This window comes from Anopheles merus, chromosome 3L, assembly GCF_017562075.2.
Source record: "Anopheles merus strain MAF chromosome 3L, AmerM5.1, whole genome shotgun sequence".
Taxonomy (NCBI): Eukaryota; Metazoa; Arthropoda; class Insecta; order Diptera; family Culicidae; genus Anopheles; species Anopheles merus.
The window spans coordinates 12,518,082-12,540,221 of record NC_054085.1 but is presented as its reverse complement, the minus strand read 5'-3'; positions in this window follow the sequence as shown (position 1 = coordinate 12,540,221).

Here is a 22,140-nt window from a genome sequence, read left to right as displayed (position 1 = left end):
AAAGGGCGGCATCAGCAGCGAAATAAAGCCAAACAGCATACATCCTGTGCTGTGGAATGATTGTGTCCAATGATGAGGGTTTTGTCCAATGTGTCTGGGAGCCTCTTTTTGAGCGTTCTGAAATCGTCCAAAAGAGGACAAACAAAAAACAAAATATGATTCTTCTTCTTATGTTGCCAGTGTTCCTTTCCATGTTACAACTTGAGGAAGTAGATAAGACAGATTGGCAAGAGACCATCAAACATAAGCGAATCCCGTCCCGTGTTCTGTGATGTTCAATTGACGAATTAATCAAGCATATAACCCTTATAAACAGAGCGCGCCTGCCGAAGAACAACGTGCTATCGCTATTTTCCACGCTATGATAAATGATTGCAGCTTCAGAGTGCGAGGTTCTGCCGTGCGCAAGAGATGCGTCACGCAACTCCGCTACGCCACCCGGCCAGTCGGGGCGGACTGGACTGGTGTTAAATAAAGATCAATTTATTTTAAATTCGTACCACCATCGTTTACGACGACCGTTTTGCAAAAGATCCACCCCATGGAGTCGTAAACTCCTCTTGAACCTTATGGTGGTCGACTCGGAGTAGAGTAAAACTCCAACTCCAGAGACGCAGCGCTACTAAACGGGGTGTCTCCTCTTACCCGACGTGTGTGTCGGCTCCCGCGGGTCACATGAACGATATGCGTTGTGGTCGGTCGGGGGTAATCAAAGTCAACCGGGTGATCCACATTCGGTTCTGCGCTCGGCCTCACCATTGTGCATTGTGCAGAAAACGTGCAGCTCACTCGAGGGGAGTGATAGATCATGTCTCCCCTCTCCAAGCTCTCCAAGAGCTCCCCAGAGCCGACACAACACACCACACGCTCACGGAACGACTAAATTAGCCCGTCAGGTCCCCCGAAGAGGAACCGTGCTTTATTTGTTTGCTTCTTCGGACCAATTTAGACTAATTTAAAAATATGAAACAATAATAGCGCTAACTGTAACTGTCCCCGCTGGCTATTCGATCTGGCAGTTCTGGCTGGGTTTCGCGAATGTCTGGTTGTCGTCTTTTTTATTATTATTTTCAACATTGATTCTTTCAGTCGAGCTCTTCGTCTGTTTTGCCTTTCCCCTCTTAGCGCAAACATCTTTGTGGTGGATTTGCGTTCGGTCGATGTTCGGCCGTTGTTGACCATTTTACGGTGCCTTGTACGTTATAGATTTTAATTATCCACAATTAGGGCTCTGCCGTCGAGGCGTTTAACGGATTGGGGTTATATGTTTCAGGAGGAGGGGAGGTTTTTGTTGTGGTTGTTACACTGGTTTTGCTGTTGCATCGACTTCTTCGCAACAGGACGTGTTTTTTGGTGAGGCGCCTATGTTTAATGTTTTACTTCATTAGCATTGTTATTTCCGGTGATTTTGGTGGCTGTCTGTTAATTGATGTGGCGTGTGTATGTTGCGTATGTAAAAAATCGCATGCTAAATGTATTTTTTAAAGATATTTGATGTGTTCATTAACTGCATCTTGTCAACGATGATGATTAAAAGTTTACTCTGGAATTCTGAAATGCTTCGTGCGATGCATTCTACACTGTAATATGTTCTAAAATGTTTTTTTCTTCTGCTAAACTAATTAACACCAAGGTCTATAAGCATATTATTATGTCTTATGCCTTGCTGGATCAGTGCTTCGCCAAATAATTATGACTGAGTGAATTCAGAAATTTTTGCCTCCAGAAGACATTGTTGGTTCTGGAAAAGAAAATCGATGAGGAAACAAACAAATTAATTGTATTGACGTTTTCTGAAAGTAACAATTTTGAGAAATGAAAAAGATGAAGTAAACTAAAATTGTTACGGAATTCTGGATGTGCAACATTCTTAAATTTGATAGAACAATCTATTGAAAAGATGAAGGAATAGGATGCCTCCCTACTGCTCTAATTCATTAATACATTGGTCAATATTAATATACCGTTGAATTACCCATAAATAACCCTTAATATTTATCTTCAAATTTGAGATAAATATTAGGTAATTTAAGCCCAATATGTCGGGCTGTTGGAGTGATTTTGAGAGATAGAGTAGACTATCACACCTAGCAATGTTCAACGGCTTAGGTAAGACCTCTTTCTTAGCACTTAAGTAAGCTTAATTGATGACTCTCACTCTCAACGGATTTGACATTTGGTTAAATTACAGCTACTACGTACGCAAAACAAAGAGAGATTACAAAAGTTTAACTACCTTTAGCTCTGCCAGTCAGTATGGCTCCATCCTGATCACACCGGATGACAGTTTAATCCAGTCCGGCGCAACCGGACAGGGGAAAGCAAAACGAACACCCCCTAATCCATATTCGAACGGAATCGAGCAGAACTCGAATTCTAGAATTGGAGATGTTCAGTGTAAATCATCCCCATTCATGTGCTGTGCCGAAACGGTAACAGAAATCGCCGGCAACCAGCCTGCATGGGAATGAATAATGCTGAATACGTGAGCGGACAAACATCGCGTCAAACTTCAAACGCGCGAGTGTTTCCAGCTGCGTTTAGATTAGAACTCCTTGGGGGAGAGGGGGGGGGGGTCTGGATCGACCGGATCTCCAGCTAGGCGCGAATTAATTCCAACCGGTACGCACACAGAGACACACAAAGCGACAAGGCGCAATGGGTACGAAGATGCCCGTTCTGAATGTATAAGTGATAATTTACAAGGAGAGCCTCCCTGTATGTTTTACCATTAATGATTTTACCTTCGCTCACTCCTTACTCCACTCCCCCCCCCCCCCCCCCCCCCACTGGAGTCTGTCTGAGATCATTGCTACGTACGTAAAACAAAACAAACACGGTCGTGGAGGATCCAGCACGCCGCCTGTGTTGGCCAGTCCGTTCTGCTGGCCCCCTCCCTTTGACTGTGTGGAGTCAAGGCGACTCGCGCGTCACATGAATAATGATGATCGGCAGTAAAGATCGGCCACATATGCGCTGAAAGATGCGTGGCACAACGGCAAACCGGCCAAACGAAACAATACTAATCGTCGGCCGCCCGTTCTTCGCTTACAGTGCGTCAAAGTGCGACGCACGTGTACACGCGGGACATCGGATGGCAACACAGAAAATAGCCTATCCAAGCTGTTAGAAACCGCGTTCAGGACTGACCTCGAACATTAGATTTGGGTGTCATACGCGCGTGGCAGCCTCGTATGGGGCCGAGTGGTGTGAGCTCTAGAGCTCACATTTCGGGGGGCCTTGCTCCGCTATCTAGCCGATTCGATACACGCCGCCGTTCCACCGTTCCAGAGCCCGGGTTCCTTCGTTCCTTCGGGCCGTTCGAAAGGTCGCCGGGGGCCTTTTCGCTGGGTAGCGTCGTGTTTGGACAAGTTGACGGTTGTGTTTCGTTTCTGCTGGGTTGTGCGAAAAAAAAGGGAAAAAAGCGTTAAACCTGTTCAAACACAGCTCCCCCCCCCTCCCCACCTCCTCCGAAACCGATCGAGAAGAAGGTGATGAGACGCGGATCGGGTCGTTTATCGGGTTGAGTTTGGTTAGGCTCTCAGGGTCTCTTCTCCAGCGGTTTGTGTTGAAGCGAAGGTTGTTGACGAACCGAGCTAGAGAGGGAAGGAAAAACCCATCGCCCGACCGTACCGGCACCGGTCGAAGATATTGGAATCCTGGGACGCAAATTGTGCAAACATTAAGGCCAGTATTTACCGCAACGAATGCATAATATAGTGCCGTGTTAATAAAGCTCCGGCCGTATCATATCGACAAACGACGTACGCAATATATATTAAAAAAAAGTCGGGTCATCCAGTGGGTAAGCCTCTCTCGGACAGGAAGTGCGTCGTCAACAGAAAATGGGCTATTTGGTGTGCCCGCTGGACACATATGGTTGCACAGCAGTGTTGTCGCGGGACAAGAACGCGAGCCCAAGAAGAGTTGGCTCTGTTTGGTTAGGTGTGTTTTTTCTTATATTTAGATTTGTGCGTTTCGGGAGGTTTTGTGATACTATTTGGCTATGGGTTGGGACGGGGCAGGCAGGAGATAAATTTGTTCAAATAACTGGCGAAAGAATACCGACCATGGCGAAGGACAGAACGAATGAATTTTTTAAAGAACGTAGAAAAGGATTAATTGATGTAAGTTTTACAAAGTGCCCTGCAAACACAGGCCAATCAGATCTAAACAGACGATAAATGTATCTATGAAGACAAATACTGATATGATGGTGATATCATCTCAAAGCAAATTATTCATTAGACGGCTTTAAAACACAATCATTCTGCACTTTGCTATACTCTTAATACCTCTACATTCTTTTGTTTTGTTTACTTTTATTTTCTTACTATTTTTTCCATGACGCGGAAGATACGAAAAGATCTAAATCCGGTCCGAAGGACCATTTATTTATTGATTAAAATATATAACATTCTACTTGTTTCGTGTGTGTTAATTATTTAGTGATGTCAACTAATACTAAACCAGGGCCTAAAAACAATTCATGATGTGTTATTTAGACACATCAACAGATAATGAATATTTTGCAGAATTCAAGAAGAAGCTGGAGAGGATCAAAACAACGAAGATGGGTGGCTTTTAGGACATAGATGATTTTAGCACAATCGATATGTGTTAAAATCTACAAATCTTCAAAAATGTCTTCCCTCTTGCTTCAAAGATAAGAGTTAGTGATGTTACGAAGACGTTCCATTGATATCCATTAAAATTCTTTTATTACAACGAAGAGAGATAACACTTGTAGCACCATGAGTTAGGCATCTTATTCCATTTTTCTGAGATTTTCTCCTTATGCTATTCTAACACTCCTTATCACTCTAACAGAAGGTCCACCTGTTCCATTTAACATAATTTTCATCGTGAAAAGCTCCCGCTCGCTTTTAAAAAAATACGCGAAAACGACCGATTTTGCAGTAAAACTGTCCTTTCCCCCTCCCATTACCTATTCACCTATTCGATTCCCATGCAGACAATAAATAAATGATATTTATAACACCCGTCTCTCTGCTCGTCTGGGTGCGTTTTTTTTGTTTTGGCAAATGTCTGCGCCGTCAATAATTAGAGCGTGACCACAAAACCGCAGTTGCTGGCGCTCTTTGCTGGGCTTTCACTTTCACCTCTTCCCATTTCAGTGAGTATTTAACTTGAATGTGTGTCTGTGTGCTTGTCTTTTTTTGGTCAGGCACTGGTGGCGCTTTTTATGACCTTTTCGTAACCATCCGTCCCAGGCCAGGGGGGTCTGACCGGTGAGTTTGTTCGGATAGCGTAGTGTTTGTAGTATTTCCATTGTTTTACATGATCTTTTGTTGTTGTTCTCTCGCTTTGCTTTCCGTTTGCAGGAAAGATGCATTTTTAAATTCTCCATAGTGCGGCAGTAGTGCAGTTCGTGCACGGGGGGAAATGCGTTGCATTCGGTACGATGAATGACCGTAAACTACTAGGAAGTTTTCTTTGGGAAACAGCACCGTAAGTAGTACATTTAAATTCACTCATAAGTAAGCATTAGAAAAATGGGGTTTTACATTGTGATCGCGACAGACAAATGCAGCAGAGGACTTGCATAATGATGAGATTTAATGCCATTTGGACTGCCTTTTAACCGTACTTGTTAAAAACGCTTTTCCTGTGCTATGAAAATGCAAAGACACTGAGTTTTTTTTATGCACAAGATGCGACTTTAGATGTAAAGATAATCGGCAAGACTGGGGCGCTTAAGTTTTCTCCGCAACGGTGTGATTTAATGAGCATTCGTCGCCTTTTTCTCGTTTGCATTCGAAACCAAGTTGTGCAATGTGTGTCTGTGTGTGCAGCCTGCTCCTTACCAGGGTCAGAAGAAAGCTTCCCAAGACGCACCAGCTTCACCATGGACATTGGTGGAAGGTGTGAAAGGTAAACTACAATGGCCAGCGCAGTGCGCTTGTTTAGCCACCGTACCGAGGGTTGAGCCGTTGATTTTGCGTTTCAATTCGGCATGCCCTGACACCCCTTACCTACACCGTGGCTAGGCGTATAAACGGCTTCTAGCTTTTGCTCCGATTCCGATCTCCAACGGTGGCAGCGGCTACATGTCGAGCGATGAAATAATGGCCGAGGAAAAGGCCGTTTGCACGAAAGTCCGCATCCATTGCGTCACATCACGATCAGGGTCCAACGTTACAACGTACCTCGACCCGTGCGTGTGTGTGCGCACGCTGAAGCAACGAAAGTGAAAATTGAAGAAGGAAAGAGAGAGAGAGGCACGCAGGCGAGGGTAAAATATTTGACCAAAGCTGGTAAAGCTTGTGTGGAAAACATTGCACCGACTTCCACCTCGCTGACCTGCGCTGCTGGGGCTGCCGGAGAGACGGACCGGCGTGTGCGGTAGCTGCCCGAGTGTGTGTATGGCGTAATCCGGGCCAGCCGTGACGGACACTGCACACCGTAGTAACACTAGACGCGCGAGCCACCACAGTTTGGCCACGGTTGGTTTTGGTTCTCTTTTTTTCGCTTTTCGCGGGGGGCGATCGCGCTTTCAGGCAGTCTAGTTTGGTAGCTTGCGTGCGTGAGATTTTGGGGTGGAAAACCCAACGTATGGAGAGTATACGCCCGTTCGGATGGATTCGCTTGATTGGTAGTTATCTCCATTACCCTCGGTAATGTAATAATTCGTCACGCCTTTAAACCTGTGAACGGGGAGGGGGTGGTTGAAGGTGGTGGAACTGGATGTAGTTAAATCTGTTTTTTTTCTTTGCTTGCGGTTGTCCCCCATTCATCATCCTCACATGTCAACATGTATCATATGGCGGATGAGTAAATAGTCGAAGAGTTGTCGGTTTTGGACATGTTTTAACCTTCTGAAAGTTGTTTGGTTTTTTTAGGAAACTCAATTTTATTCTCTTTTTAACAGATTATGGCAAATAAAATGTGGAGTGTTTAATAAAAATGTAGTAAATATAATAACATTCTTCAACTTGTAATTAAAATACATTATTAGATTACTTACAATAACATACTTTAACTTATAATATAAAGATTTTATAAATCCGTCGTATCAATAGGACTACTACTGATGGAAAAGACTATCCAACGATATTCCTGAGAACCAAACGATACAGATCCCCACAATGCCATTAGAACTACTGACCTGGACTATACAACCTCTAAAACCGACTGATGTAGACCTTCGTCACGCTTATCAGGGCCACATCATCATGGACTGGGCTGGACAAAACCGAACCGAAAACCAATTCACCCGGGATAAGGTGTCCTCTAGTGTGGCGTAAATCTAATTCAGAAACATGAATCTGAATGAATCTTAGAAATGATTCAATGAATCTGTCTGAGTATTGGTTGCAAAGATTCATGAATTTCCAAAGATTCGTGACTCTTCAAAGATTCATGAATCTCGAAAGATTCACGAATCTCTAGGGATTCTTTAATTTCAAGAAATTCATAAATCTCCATGGATTCATAAAGCTGGTGCTTTTGATTCTTCTTCTTCTTGGTGTAACAGCCTACGTGATTTTGCCAACCTATACAGGCTTTCGAGACTTCTTGGCAAGTACTACGCAGCCGGATAGTTTGTTTTGATCCGGTGAGACGGTTCATGCGAGCCTTGAACCCACGGCGGGCATGTTAGGTGGGATCGCGCAAATTTAATATCCTCTATATTCAATATTCTCTAAATATACAACACTAACGATTCGTGAATCCCTGGAGATATATGAATTTTAATCAATTTATGATTTTTTTAGATTCATGATTTGTTGAAGATTCAAAATTCATTCGAGGTTCATGAATCCTTGAAGATCACTCATCACTGAAGATACATCAAAATGAATCTCAACAAAAAAAAAATATTAAACCCAATACTAGTGCCTTTACATGGATCAGAGAAGGAAATGTCTCCCAGCCAATAAGGATTGTAGCGCCTGGAATTATAATTTTATAACCTATTCTTAAGCAATGCTGTCTGTTTGGGCCGTTCCTTCTAATTATTATACCATTACTTAGCAACATATCACAAATAGTAAAAAAAAATCTTTAGAAAAGACCAACGTTGACTTTAACGTACATAGTACTGGTCCTCACCATATTATGTTAATATTTTGTACTTAACGACTACACCAATTAAAAATGAAAATACGTTTAGCTGGACTAACTCATGCATTCTGTAGGATTTTCAGTTTTATTTACTGATTATTACTTAATTAATTTAAGCTAATCGACTAATTAATTAAATACCGGAAGCTATATGGGTAGCTAAAAGCATGTTAATGTATCATATCCTAACAGGCGAATGTCCACGATTAGGTTCCAAACCTTTTTAGCTCTAGTCACAACATGAATAATTGAATGCACATATTTTAACATCTTTAATTGCCTAGCATCTCCTAAAATGGACGGGAAAAAGGGTTTATTTATGATGTTTTAAGAATTAACAAAAACTTTGAAAACATATAATTCTTTGTTGCAAACAATATTCTTTAATTTAATAAAAGATAAAATGTAAAAATATGTACAAAGATGTATCAAATAGAAAATGATTACTCATACCAACCCATCCGGCCTTGTTAAGAAAAGATATTAAAACGGAGAGTTAATTAAATGGAAGCTCTCTGTTTTTGGTTTCCACCGCATTGCTTCAACCACCGCAAGTGTTGGGGAACATTGCTACTACTACTCGATAGTGCAAACTGTGCATGTGATGAATAATGCCTCAATTAACCAATCAATCAAAATTCATGGTGTTGCGATGACTCTCCTTGCTGTTGCTACTAAGCGCGCTAAGCTTCTCATCAACGCCACGACATCATCTGATGTGGAGAATGGGGAAGTGGGATACGCTTAAATTACACTCCCATTCATTACATGGATGGCGCGGTGATGGTTTTAGGTTTGGTGGGAAGTGTTTCGGGATGTTTACTCACCTTTTGGCCACGACACCGCACACGTGTGAGTCATGGAGGATTTATTCGTTCTATTTGTAAGGTGTTTCGCGAGTTGCGTTAGAGTTGCGCATCCGAAAACGCGAAACAAAAAAAAAACCCCGACTATAAGCAAAACATATCCATTTGCCAACCGAGGCTATAATTAGGAAGACACGCAAATTGCAACACAAAGGCAGCAGTAGCAGCCGGTAGCGTTCCGATCGTAGTACAATTGCAAAAGAAAATTCAACTTCGCGCGCAGCACACAAAACCCTACCAAAAGGAAAGCGAAAGTAGCTGTGCTGCAGCAGGAAATTGAGTTCCAGTGGCGTTTAGCGTTGGCGGGGTATTGGAAAAGGAATGAAAGGAAGGAAAAAAAACCTTCCGCCACTGCTGGTGGAAGAAAAACGCAAATCGCAAAACTAGCGTGTTGCGATTTTAAGGGCCCAGCCGTGACGGTGCTAACCGTGTCCGTTGTTGTTACGAAATGGGTTTAGTAAGCAATGACCAGCGGGCTTTGTGTGTGTGTACAATGTGTGTCGGCGATTGCCGCTTTTAGAACACGTACTCAACAAGGAAGTGTACGGGACGGTTGCTTTCCGTTTTGTAAACAGTATTTTATGGCTCGCTGCAAAAGGATGATAAGAATTATCGCCTTATACTACCGCCCTTTACTCTGTGTGTGCGGTGTTGATGTCATGAGGAAGTGAAGTGCAGGTAGTGTACGTTGTTGTGTTCAATGTGTTTTGTTGTTTTGGTACCGTTCAGTAGTTTGGATGGAAAACATGTGATTTTTAAATCAAAGTTATAACAATAGTTTTGTAGAGCTTTTTTGCAACATGTTCGCTACATTTTATGAAATATTTACTTTTCCAATCGTATGTTTTCAAATGTTAGGGAGGGTTTCGTCTGTTATCATAAGCCCTCCATTGGTCAATGTCATTTTGGGAAATTTTATGTTAATTAGTACGAGGTGGAATACTATGAAATTATAGTACACAACACTGAGTATTGATTTAAGAAATTCTGGAGATTGAGTGGAGATTTTGTAACGTTTCTAGTTCATTGGTTTTGGAATGAAAGCGATCAGAAAGCGAAACAAACTGTCTATCATTTTGCACATCTGTTACATTGAGGACTTGATCATAGACTACAAAACGGAGGAATCAATAGACCTTCATTGCAAAATTTTTGGAAACAGTTGTGTTGTTATTATAAGGCTCAGGAGTTGGATCTAAAAAACAACTCTTTGAAGAACCGCAACTAAACTTGCTTGAACCTGCGTAAATAGTGATCTGAACACCAGGAAACTGCTGGTTGGACATTCCAAAGGTCGGGCAATTCAGACAACTTGTACCACAGTTTATTGTGACTCCATGGATTATCCTTTGTTTTCAGAAATACATGTATGATTTTTGCATATCTAGCAGAACAACATCGATGTATGTGCAAATAGATTATATGAATTAACACCAAGTGGCCTTTTTAAGGTCTTCTCGATTAACAGGTTCATACTGTTAAGTATAGTTTACTGCCAAGTTAATGAGTTCCGAAGGCATCAGTGTAATTCGAATGTCCAGGGATGTTGAGTATCGTTATTGGAAAACAACATAGTACGGGTAGTTTTTTGATAATTTTTGTGTGATTTTATCAATTTTCTTCTTTTTATGTATTCATAAAAGGTTTCAGGTTCATACTTTTAAGTATAGTTTACTGCCAAGTTAACGAGTTCCGAAGGCATCAGTGTAATTCGAATTTCCAGGGATGTTGAGTATCGTGATTGGAAACAACATAGTATGGGTAGTTTTTTGATAATTTTTTGTGTGATTTTATCAATTTTCTTCTTTTTATGGATTCAAGATGTCATTAAAATGGCACTTTATATTGCATTTGGCAAATAAATTCTCAAATAAGTATTTATTTGGTGAATGAACTGTCTCGTAAAGAAAATCGCATATTGCTTAACCCAAGCAAGTGGAGAATCGTGTAGCACTGCAAATAATGGCTTTATTATTATCAAAGAACTATTATAATAGAACATCACCTCCAGTAGTACCCACTTCATTTGATTTAGATACAGCTTAAATACATCCACTCATCCAATTCTTCTCCAAACTTCACTCAATAATGACTTAGCTCCTTCTTCTTTTTTTCTCTCCACCACCGTTAACCATCTGTATTGACTGTCAAAACTGTTTGATCAAAGTCTGCCCTGCAAAAAAAAAAATGCGGAGTTCGATGGCCTCATCTCATGTGCGGCTGGATTAGAACGTGTCCCTGAAACGTCGTATACCGTACCGTTGTACTGTGCGGGTAACACTATTTTTATCTTAGAAGCGTGCCCCCACGCGCGTACCCACCAGCACACGACGTTCACGCACAAACGGCACTAACCACCGTCAAACGGTTTACCGGTGGGTCTCACAACCGTCCCACAAAAGCGTTGTCTCGCCGCTTGGCTCTCTGTGATCAGTGTCCAGTAGCGTAGCGCATGGGATTTCCGTGATTTCACAGGCCCTGGTCCCGCACGCTTCACGCTCACTTCAATGGACGGCTCTCCGCCGAGTGTGCGCGTGTGTTTTTGTTCTCCTATCCCCCTGTCCGCTCCACAGTACACGATTGACCTTAACACACTCTTCCGCATTTGGCCGAACCGGAGCCTGGGGTCCAATATGCCAACCGGTGTCGCTCGATGGGAGGGGAGAAGAAGCAAGTAGCAGGTCCGTGGCGCAGAACACCGACACCGGCTGGTTTGGAATAAATATCGTTCATTATTTATCGCCACAGCCGCAGTATCATTTCATAAATTTATTCCAAACACACACACACACACGCTGTCAAGAGAGCGGCTGATGAGGAGCGGCGACGGACTTTGTTGAGGTTGAGGTTTACTGCACGCTGGAGCCTCTCGGTGGATGCTTTTCAAGAGCCGTCTCGTAGCATCTGCTTTACGATCTGCTGTGTGCTCTACGTCTCTGTTGTTTGTTGCAGTTAAGATTTGCTGCTGTCATCGACTGGTATGTACAGTGTGTCGCGAGTGCGCAGTGTGAGTTTGAATGATACCCACACCCGCTCGGTGGTTGTGCACCGCAAGTGCAGGAACGTTTCGTGCAAGAGTGTCTAGACCATCGAGTCTCGAAAAGGGCCAGAACAACCCTCTCGATTGCTACTTCAAACAAACACACAGGCTTTCGGCAGAACCAGGAAGCGCACCATCACCGACACCAGAGCCAAACCTGACGTGTACCTCGTGAGGAGCCCTCCCGGAGAAGGTGATTACAAAAGCCACAGAACCGGTTCCATCTGCAACCGGAGGCTGTGTACACCAGGCCCAAGAGGTGCCTCGCCAAGTTTCGGCCAAGATGAAGATAATTGTTTCGAAGAAGACCAACAACAATCGCCCCAAACCCAGACCGAACCGGCGCGTCGATCGCAAACTTCCCCCTCAAAGCCTCTCTGAGGCTGGTGGAGCAGGCCTGCTTTTTGGCAGAGATATGTTTCTGGTGCGGTTTTTGTTTGTTGCTTCCTTCATCCACCATTCCTCGTTGTCCGGAGAGATCTGCTTTGGGGGGGAGTGTTCTATCGTGAGCTTACCGACCTGGGCGCGCTGTTCTTGTGGTTCTTCTGGGGCTCAGCGCTGAAACGTTGCGGGCTAAGTTGAAGGTCATGGTAATGGTGGATAGCGAGATAGCATCCTCGCACAAAATATTAGGGGATGTATTATAGGGGGAACCAAAGATGCAGGCCCACAATTACTGGAGCTTAAGGTGAGCGGGACATGGTTGCGAAAGGTTTGGAGGTGATGGAGTCTTCGAAGATTCGATTGAATCGATTACGATTATTACGTCGCTGGGTTAGGGCCCCAATGATAAATCGTCCAGAAATGAAGCCGGCACAGGTTCAGTCGCTTTTTTTGGGGGCCAGATCGTAACGTTAGCTCATCCGGTTCATATTTTGCCAACGAAATCAGATTAAAGATCATTGTAAATTGCAATACTTCAGGGGTTTTGTTGTGTCCCTCACTCCGCTGCACCTGGATACACGATCTAGCGATACTGAACTCAAGATAACGCACAATCAGCCTGCTAATGATGATTCAACGAGTACAGTCACATAACTTCATCATTATTATTGCAGATATACTGATCACTCACAATACGCAACCGCCCCTAGGGAGGGATCGCTTTTTTAATATATGCCCAGATCGTAAGCCATCATATTTCCTCCATCAGCGGCTAGTTGGCGTGCTTTACCGTACAAGGCGCAGGAGAGGTCGGTTCTAGCCGGAGGCACCGACTGTATCGTGTCTATTCAATTAGGTGGTGATAAAATGAGGAAATCGCATGTCTGCTGAATGAGTTCCTCATCATTTCATGGCCCACATCTTCGCGCGTCAAGCCGCTTCCCCTCTCTTTGCAAAAGCTGTGTTCCCGAGTCGTGTTCTATTCTTATGCCTACCACAGATTCACCTGCGGGGTAGTTTGGTAGAACATGGGTTTTTTAATTCATTTTTTTTCGCTCCCAGCTCCACAACACATCCAGCGAGCCCGGTTCTTCTCCTTCCGCCACAGTTGCTGTGCGCGTCTAGGTCTTACCGGCTATTCAAACTGCCATAATGGCGAATGATTTATGGTATCAGGTTTTATTGTTGTACACACACAAACACACATCCTAGTCGTTCTTTTCGTGCCCCCGCGCATCGCACGTTCTCTATTCGCACGTCTGAAGCGCCGGCGGAAATAAACGTTTAGGTACTTGAGGTGTTTCGTTTTTTGGTATTGCAAACCATGTTCGCCTAATTAGATTCTCTCCCGAAATAGCTGTTCGCTTTGTGTGTTGCTACACGGTGTCTTCCTTTTTTGCTGTACTTGCTTTTCCACCAGCATCAACAAGAGCTTAAACGAACCATTTGAAATTGGTTGAGGTGTATGCAGTCATGCATTCTATTGAAATATTGTTTTTATAACAATCTAAAATTGTGCTGGTTTTTTGCAGGTAATAAAAGGATAGCAATGATGGCAGACAATATGGCGTTCAGTATGGCTTGAAGAGGGACTATAATAGAGGGCATGTTTTTTGTTTGAATATCATGATCGATCGTAGTAATAGATCCATGGTTTTCTTCCGTAAACTGCGCAGTTGAAAATTTCTTCTTAGTTCTATCCTTAGCTTATGAAACGTTGTCTCAAAACTCCTAAATTCTGCTTTCGTCTTCTATTTTACGTTATAATCAACTACAAGATCCTGACTATCAGTACCGGGGTAGATTAATAATAGTACATTTTCTTAATTCTGGAGTTCGATCATTTTTATCAACAATCAACTGAAATGTGATCCTCAGTTCTTAATCGAAACTACTAGCTTTTCCGGCAGGTTCTGTTCCAGTGGCTGCCAATTTGTATTTGTATGCCAATGTCGTTAATTCGTTGACACCTAGTAATAGTTCCAATCTCCTTCCCTGTCTCTAATCTCGAGCCACCATCCAGCTATTTCTCACTCTGAGAATAGTCTCTCCGTTCATGTTTCCTTCGTTTTCGCAATACTTGTGTCAGGTCTGATATTTGTTAGATCAATTCTCACTATTTATCTTTACTCTGGAGCTAAGTTTCAGTCTAGAATGCTTTTTCTGTTATTGCTCCGATATCGTGCCCATCCTGGATGTTAGTTTATTTGAAAAAATAAGTTTGTACAAGAGAACTCTGTATGACATATTCAATTATGCTTAGTTGTATTTATAGGTGAACATTTATTGAACAATCTCCCTATTTGTTGCACTTCAGACATAGCAACATCAGCATACTTCAAACAAAACAATAAAACTATCACACCGATCCTTAAAATGCCAAAAAAGCGATTGGCTACAGTCAAAACTGTTGCTCAACCAAAACGTAAATGTTTTCCCCTTGCACAACACAGAAACATAATTAAGGATACAATAACCAGCAGAGGTAGAAGAATTGATCATAATTCAAACCCGTTTCACACCAGATCGTTCAAACGCTCTCCGCCCGACCAAAACGGAAAACATTATCCCGACAACCGTTACGGGTTTTAGCGGCGCACGCGTTTCTCGTAAAAACAGCTCGTTAAAATATGTTGCTTCTCCCCGAAAAACCGTAGCCACAATTTACGATCGCTCATTAGCTTTGTCCAAAAAATCTCCGATTACACTCCGAATTGGTGGAGTGATGGAGTCGTCGCTGTGCATGATTATTTCGATCGTGCAACGAAAAGCTGCATGATCGGAACGATCTACCACCCCTACTCGGCATTGTAAAATCCATCAAACTCGGGCTCGGAACTGATAGGACGGGGTCGTTGATGATGGTTAAATTATGAATGCTGCCAGTGTGGCCATGCGGCCAAGTGTCGCCACAGTCGCACGTACTGCTCGCTAACAAGCTAACGCCATAAAACGCATCACGAAACATGTTAACGTCTGTCTGGCGCGATCGCGGAGGGGCTAGGTTCTTTCAAGATCCCTTACGCAGTACGGTCGGTTTGGTTCATTGGCGCAGGGGCAGTGGAGCCCTTTATTGAATCGAACTGTTTGTAGAGTACGCACGCTGTGTAATGGCGTCCCTTCGTTATGCGCGAGGTTATGCTGCCGAATGTGAGCGTGTGTGACGACAAAAGCAAACGTGAAGACGCATCGTGTAATGTACGCAAAGCGGGGTAATGATTTTGTAATAGGCCTCGATTATGTCCTATCCAAGGCCTTTGCCAGTCAGGTGCAGGGGGAGAGCAAATAGTGTTGAGTTGCAGGATGATGGTGTACCGTTTCATATCTTTTCGTTAAAGTTTTATGAAACAAAAACCAAGAACTGGTGCGCTCGAGTGTAATCCATGAATAGTTCAAGCAGTTCTGGTCCAAGGCGTGTTGTAAAATTAATTACAAGTTTATCTTATAAACGTTAAACAATTTAAATTAAAATTAATGACAAAACGCACTCACACTGGCTGGACAGAACGATTCACCACGCACGCACATTTAGCTCGCCGTAAGTACAAGATAATTAATTCTGGGATTAGCCCGCCAGAGTCGCAGTCGCCGCTCATCAAGCCGTACGCTCAATCTTGGAAGGTACTAGAAAGATTACCAAGATGGGGACGGGAACGGCCATCAGCAGGCACAGGAACACAATTTTCTCTCCAACTACAGATAACAGCACAGTTTTGCGGGAAGATGAAAAACTGCCCATTCCGTCGCAAACCGACTGGTGTGTTCTGTTACATTACTCGCGCCAGCATCAGCGCCGGGATTGATTTAACCTCCCGGTGAGGAGTGTCTCTGGTGGCCTGACAGTACCACAATGACCCGAACCGGTTCTCGTTAGTGATTCATAGCCCCGCAAATGGCATCGTTAATTAGCGTACCACGCGAAAGGGAAACCACGGCCAGGGCGGGACCCGGAGGATTGAGAGTGAGAGCAGAAGAGCAGGCTAGATAGAACCCGGTGTCCCGGGTGATGGTGGTGCAGTGTCAGTTCTCCGTTTGTTTATGGTGTTCCGTCCTTCCTCTGGCCTCTTGTTTGCTATTTGCGACCTCGGCGTGCTCACGAGTTCTGGAACAATATGCCCCAGCGATTGTCGTACTTGCAATGCTCCAACGTCTTACTCACTCACTCGCAGAAGTGCATGTAGCAGGGTCCTGATATACCGTAGGCGTTGTGCAAAGTGCGCAACTCTGGATGGGCAAAGGTGTAGTACACACAGCGAGCCAGCGTTCCGCTCTTCCCAGTGTGTCGGTGATCATAAATCTTGCCACAATCCGGTGACATTCTTCCCCTTTCCTTTTGCGCGGGTCTGTGCGAGGAGGGGGATGTGGAGGACGCTACAGCCAGCTTGTCGATGCGTTGCGAACGGTGTGGTGTGGTGAGTAGTGCGCTTGATTTCACAGAATTAGTGGCAATTTGCATCTGATTTATTCACACTTACTTGCGGTAATCGAATCAATTATTTTGTTGTTGCCCGCTGACTTCCTCGTGTCGTCGTATCGATGGCAATAGCCCAGCAAAATGAGGTGGTACGGAGATCTAGTTATCCAAGAGTAACACACATTTTAGTGAACAACAGCTACGTCAAGTCTATTCAACAAAAAGTGAATTAGGGCAATATGTCCGGTAATTTCATGAACAAATTCTTGTTGGATTATTTGCAACATCTGAATATCATGATTGATCTTGATTGATGATGTTATGATCCAAAATCCCTGAACCGATGAGTAGCACGTAAACTTTTCACTTCAATAGCTAGTAGTAGATACAGCAGTTCTCAGAAGTGCTTCTTCCAAGGTCACCTCAAATCCGTAGCTTGAAAAGTAGCATTTACGTTTTAGACATTTGAAGTATGACGTTTAGTCAACATGAAGTTATTGCGATTCTTAGATTATCTTCTTCCCAGATGATCTACTTGTGAAGATCTAAAAACCCTGAACTGATGAGTAGCATATCGGTAGTTAGTTGATCAGTAGACGTAGTAAGCAAAATGCCGTGGTCCTCAGATGATCTTTTTTACTAGTAGATTTAAGACGAACTTTGTCTGAAGCTATTTTTGTTGATCTAAAATTCCTGGTCTCATGAGTTGATTGTTTTTTTTTTTTCAACGAGTTGAATTAGTAGACGTAGTTAGTAAAACATGCGATTTTCTGAAGATCTTAGATTCTTTGGACTTATAAGTTGCTTAAACATTTTAGAAAGAATAATACACTAGTGTCCTGGATGGCACTATAAACAGGTAATACTATTTAAATATTGCATAAAGATAACTCTAGTTGAAGATATTGGTGAATAACATTGAAATAAGGTGATACTAGCAATTTCTGCATGATCCTTCCGATCCATGTATGAGATAAAGAGTATTGAAGTTGCATGAGTAATTCAAAGTATTGTAATAAATGTTTGCATGTGATGTGAACTGACCACAAAGATCCTTCTTACAACCTTGAACATCTTAAGGTACATTCTAGTATGATGTGGCTATGAGACTCATTAAAAAACAAGATGCAAAAAAGGCACTGCTAAGATATTCACCTTCAGCATAATATGTCTCGTCTACTATTTTATACTGTGAATAGGTCATGCGTTTAACATCGCTTGTATTATAAACTTACCTGACCGTACAGAAAGACCATCGATGCCTGTTATCCTGATCGTGAGCCTGTTACCCTGATCGCTCAACACTTCTTCACGTGCCATTCGACAGCACACACCCTGCCATCCCCTAAGCGACAGCCCAACCCGATTTGATCGATTGTTGATCAATACATCATGCGGGCAACTGTTTCGTTTGTCGGTCGACAGACCGCAGGCCTCATAAAAATATGTTAAAGTTTCGCACGTTTTGTGAACCAAAAAATGACCGTCTGCAACATTGTTGTTGTGCAAAAGCTGGACGACGATCGTCGTCCGCTACTGCGTGAACAGTGCCGCGATTGAACAAAACCGTTCGCAACCGAAACCGCTTGCTCGATCGTTTTGAGATTTTTGAGCAATCAATTTGCACCGCGATTTGCACACATGCCTGCTGCCTTTACCCTGCAGCCTGCCTGCTGTCACGTTGACCGGAGGCTTCAAAATGGTTTGCAATAAATCAACGCGCGGTTGTGTGCGTCCGGCTAGCGGCCGATTTCATGTAACCGCGGGGCAAATATGAAGCTGTCGAACGTAGAATAAATAGCGCCAATTGATGGTTGGTTGGTTGGTTGGTGGGTTGGTGTTGCGTTTTTTCGCTGCTAAATGCCACCCAAAATAATGAAGTAACGAGAGAGGGAGGTAGCGTTTACATGTGGACAGGATGCATATTGCCGTGTGCAGGAGCCGTAGGAGAACAGAGGAAAGTAGACGCATCAATATGCAACAGCACTCACTGCAGTGCGGGTCGATCGAAACAGTCTCGGGCACGGAAGATGGTTTTAATGGTTACACGACTAAAAGTGAGAAAGAAACCAGTAAGTAGCCAGGCGAAGAATGCAAAACGTTCGGACGAAAAATGCAAATGCACCAGAACGGTTGGAAGAAAGGTTGTGAAGACCACCGCCGTCCCAATCCCACCCTATCACCCAAAAACGCCGCCCCGTTTGGCGTTTTATCGATAATTCTGCTTTATCTTGGTTGCTTTATGAATAAATTTACCTCTTCTCACACAATGCCACTCATTCATAGGCATGTTTAACACATGTTTCGTATGAGCCCTTCCTGAGCTGAAGTTTGCGGCTAGCATACGTATGTAGGCACTACTACGAGAAAAGGGGAGATGGCGTATGGCGCAAACGAAACGCAAATGTGCATCACGAAAGGGAAATGCTTTCAATGAATATTAATTTTGTGACAACAACACCGTCGTTGTTGGGGTGTTCTGCTGCCGCTTGATGGGGCAGTGATTGAAGTGTTGAATTGAAGAGAGAGAAGAAGGATTTGTTTCTTGCTTATGACTACATTAGTGTGGTGTTTGAAGCGGCAAGAAGCGATGAGTAATGCTTCAATTATTCGGGCATATTTGTGGTTGAAAGGGTTCGAAAGCTGTACGATGCTTCTGCAAGACTTTCGACATGATTGTTATTAACAAAAACACATCTGGACAATGGAAGCAATTAACATAAAATAAACTATGCGGAAGTTCGATCAGGATCAGAAATAAAAACGTTTCTGAAAGTTCGATTCATTAAAATTTTTTAAATTTGTAAAATTCAAATGCTGCCGTTTATAGGTTGATATTATAGAACGAATTTGTTTTTATCTATTTATGAGAATAACATGAAACAAGTACAACTATAATCTAGAAGTTATTTCCAGATTTTTATAGATCTCATCGTATTTTCGTATATTTAGGAGTCGTTCCTTTTAATTACAACATCTTGAGATTCTTATAGTAGCTTAGACCTCAAACGGAGGACGAAACCACCTGTCCGTTTGATATTTTAAGCTCAGGTGGATATTCTGAAGTCTGGAGAACTATTTGACTTTTAAGACAAAATAAGAGCTAGCTCGTACAGGGCTAGGATCCAAAATTACCTCCGTCTATTTATAGTGGTAATATGAAGTAAAGGTAAGGCCAGTGGCGGATTTAACGGTACGCGGACTGAGCGGCCGCGGGGGGCCCCGTCAATTTAAGGGCCCCGTGGATGGTAGTTCCAGCATATACAACAGTGTGTACAGTAGTCTCATCGAGAACTTCTGTGCCCAATAGGAGACCTTATGGACGAAGAGAGTCATACTTGGTGTTTGGTAATTGGTGTCTAAAAATGATCTAGATATTTTTTTATTATATCGTTTCATAGACTAGAAAAACGATCAAGTATAATTATTCGTTATTAGGCAGTGTGTTATATCGTCATCAGGCTGTTTGAGATCTAGGTGTGTATTTGTTGCTAAAATATTGCTAAAAAACGAATTAGATGTTGTTTCTTCGAGAAGAGCAACATTTAAGTGCCTTGGAGACCTCTTCGCTCTCATAACTTGCTTGATGGTGAGAGCAGGCATACCTTAAATGGATACAATGAGCCGTTACTAGCTATGACAAGGCAATTCAAAACATGGTCTTATCACTTTGACTTTAATTTAACGACCAACTTATTTTGAGAGAATATTTTATTAATTTCAAATTTTGGCGACACTGGATTAAGACAGATGTTAGGGGAATAAGTTAGGTATTGAATATCTAAATAAATAAATTAAATTATTAATAAATGTTGTGTCCCCACAAATGAAACATAGTAGACGGTGGTGTACGGCACAAACAGAATATGTGTTTTATTCCTATCTTTGGTATGGGTACGATAAACACAGGTAATAAATAATATACACAACACAATGCGGGGAGAGGACGACTGGTCCTGCTCGCGCCGCGATCCTCACTGAGGACGTCACAGGATGACAGCCCTGCTGTCAACAGTGAGCCCTCAGGATGAGGCAGCGGTCTGTCCACAACAATAAATAAATAAATAATTAAACTTTATGGGTAGTCGAGTAGTCCCTCCCCCCCCCCCCCCCCCCAATGCCAGCAAACTATTACGGTGAGTTTGAAACAAAGCCAAATACAATATCCCCCCTCCCACCCCCTCGCTCGATACCAACAGGGGGCCTCAACTTCTTTTAACGCTTAGGGCCTCCGATACCCTAAATCCGCCACTGGGTAAGGCATAAAGGTGCTTAGAAGTATAGCAGATCACAATTATCGGAGTAAGCAAACTATAGTTGCAGATCGAAAAGGAACTTTTTTTTAAACGTTTTTTGATACGTTTTTTTAAGTAACATCAGAAGAAACAGGAATTGTAAAAGTTAATATACTTCAACAGTGGTCCAGATGATTCAGTATAGATTGATTGTGACTAGTAGAGACTTATCCTCTTCTTTTTTGATACAACAACCGTTGACGGTCAAGGCCTGCCTGTAACCACTAGTGAAGTGAACTTGGCTTTCATTGACTTACTGTTATCATAATCCTACGAATTGGTACGAGTTGATGACTGTACCACCAGACCGGCTTTAAAATATATGCAGATCCCCAATTTTAAAGCTAAGGATCATCAATAATTATTTATTGGACATCGATTAAATCTTTGTGCTTTATGCTACATTATTCCAAAGAGTTAAATACCAATTTAAGCGACTATCACCGATTTTATTGATATCGAGTTGAAGAATGTCTATCGAATGAATATGGATTAAAAAATGTACAATCAGTGAAAGCCTAGAAAATGGTTGAACCATTGAATTATGTCATTTATTGAAACCCCTGAACTTGGTTGTCATGTCAAAGCTCCTGGATGAATGTCAAAGCTCCTGAAAGTACCTTAATCTTCTGTAATAATAAATTTCAAATAAAATTTTGGCTTCAATAATAACTCAGGTAAATAATTAAACGTACATGAAAATTATAAAAAAGAGGTGACTCATGATGGAATTGCATTAAACCAGACTGCAGCAGTGCAAAAGATCTAACAGCAAAAAACAAATAGCAAACCGTGCACACTGTTGCGGATTTTCGCTTTCGCCCGGCGTGCGCGCGCGCGCTCGGTAATGTGCCTATTTCCCTTCATCAATCTTTCATTCCGATCAAATCCATAATGTTGTGCGCCTGCACGTGGTGACGTAAGAGAAAATTCTTGCACAACTGCGTCGGTAGCAGCATAACCACCGTACCAAGCGCGACACAGCAACAGCAACAAACATACAAACATACAGAAAGACCGCGTGCGCGCTCGCGCGCACTGCTCTAATGTACC